Raw genomic sequence first — 2411 nt, 5'->3', positions numbered from 1 at the left:
CACAACATTTCATCCAAAAATAGATGGCAAAATAGAGGTGGTCAACAGGACAGTGATCCAGTTGCTCAGGGGCTATTGCAACAAGCATCCCAAGCTTTTGGATGAACATTTATGTTATGTGCAACATGCTTACAACCGTGCTAAACGCTCTTCTACACAGAGATCTTCTTTTGAGACTTGTTTTGGTTTTACACCAAGGTCTCCCTTGGATTTTTCTTTAGTAAAAACATAGCAGTTGATGCAGTGATGTGGACAAAGCAGCTAAGTTAATTGAACAAATCCAAGAAATTCACCAGTGTAGGAACAATTGGAGAGAAGCTATGCCAAGTACAAGGAAAGGCATGATAAGCATCGAATTGAGCATAGCTTCCAAGTTGGTGATCAAGTCTGGCTGTACATTAGCAAAGATAGAATGCAAGGTGAAGGTAAGAAGCTAAAGCCAATAAGGTATGGGCCTTTCAAGATACTTGAGAAAATTGGTGAGAATGATTTTCGCCTTGATTTGCCAGCTTACATGCACATCTATTCAGTAGTTAATGTAGAGAACTTGAGACTATTTGAACCTTCATTGATTGAAGATCCCGAAGAGCAAAGTCAGTTGCCTTCTATTGATGATCTGTTGCCTGAATATCTCAATGATTTGCAGGAAGATACAGTTCTGGACAGAAAGGTGAGAACTACGCACAGAGGGGATGTTGAGTACCTCAGGATCAGACTCAAAGGTTCAAAACCAAGCAGTGCAAGATAAATAGAGATTGGACAAGTGAGGAAGTTGTATCCTCACTTGATTGATGCTTAAAAACCAACTTTTGGTGGTCAAAAAGCTTTTTTTCATGGGAAGGCTTGATCCAAAATGGATCCTAGAAAACTCTCTAAGTATTTTAAAGATCAAAACTATCGCAAAAGAAGAACTCTTAGAAATGGCTAATTACACTATCGGGAGTGAAAAAGCATGAAGAGGTAGTGGAAAAACAAAGTATCGGTGATTTAAACAACTTTTCACAGGAGACGTCGGATTTGGCCGATCAACGGTCTAGATCCGATTGGCATATCACAATCAGCGAAGGCAGGCAGAGGCTATCGGAGGTGACCATTTAAATGTTGTGATAGCGATCAACGGGGTCAACGAGGACTGTCGATCAAGCGTGCAAATCGACGGCCCAGGTTAACCTGCCATATCGCATGGCAGAATACAAGGGAGCACTTACAACAGCCTGGGGACTATGTGATGTGGGATTGTGATATATATCGCATCGCAATATCGCGTCGGAGCATTACAAAGGAGCGGGGCCGATAACAAACGCGACTTGCGATAGTCGAACCCGATAAGGTTACAGATGATATTTTGTATATTTTGAGATCCGAAAACAACATTTTCCTGTGTATTTCGCATTTTCGCTAAAATGAATGAAATACAAAGGAAATGCATCGATGCGATGAAACCGAACCCGAAAGGGTTTATTAATGTAGTTGTATATTATTTCAAGTCTAATATGATCCATATTGCGGGATTTCCAATGTTTTAATGTATTTTTCAAATACAAAGGGAAACCACGAAACGAGCGGGATTTCGGGCGGGCTGTAGGCGGTAAGTGGTTTTGGTCGGGCTTTGCCCGAGCCCATACACTAGCTGCCATGTGGCCAAGCACTGAAGAGAGAAAACCACCCTTTTCGAGCGGTTAACCCCCATACGCATGAGCCGCCCGAAATGAACCTCAGTCGTTGGATCAAGATCTCTCAGATCAACGGTGGATATGCGATGGCAATATAAAGGCGGACCCGATAGGAGTTATAAGGCAGAATTTATAATATTTCAAATCTGATAAATGACAGATTGGCAGATTTTCATAGTTTTTAGTGTATTTCTTTGTGTAAATAGAGAACGCTATTTTTGGGGATTTCAAAGGCCCGATGGTCCCTTCCGTTGCAGAACAGGTGGCCACCTTCCCTGAAGACGTTATGCCATGATTGCTAACGCTTAGAAGGGGATTCAAGCGGACAGAGGTCGGGAGCCAGAGAGCCCAAGAAGGGGAAACGAACAGACAACGCCGATTGTCTTTAAAGCCACAGAAGACAGAAGACAGAGACAAGCAATGCTGAGACATAGAGCAAACAGAGACAAAGAGTCAGTGAAGAGAGTTTGTGTACTCAGAAAGACTTGGGGGATCTAAGTAAAGACTTGTTGTTTTGTATCTGTTTTGTGAGACCCAAATTGAGCTCACTTTTGTAAAACTTTGTATTCAAAGACATAATAGAGAGGTCACCATTGAAGGTTGGACCAGGAGACGTAGCCCAGGAGTGTTGGGTGAACTCCTTGATTATCTTGTTGTGTTATGTGTGTGTGTCTATTATGTTTCTTTAACTGATTCATTGTCTATGTTATTCACAATCTTATCAATCCATTGCACTAA

Source organism: Pinus tabuliformis, chromosome 8 (assembly GCF_031772625.1).
Source record: "Pinus tabuliformis cultivar Carrire ecotype Pingquan chromosome 8, CPIR1, whole genome shotgun sequence".
In the NCBI taxonomy this organism is placed as follows: domain Eukaryota; kingdom Viridiplantae; phylum Streptophyta; class Pinopsida; order Pinales; family Pinaceae; genus Pinus; species Pinus tabuliformis.
The sequence above is the reverse complement of the archived record's forward strand: the minus strand, read 5'-3'. Positions refer to the sequence as shown.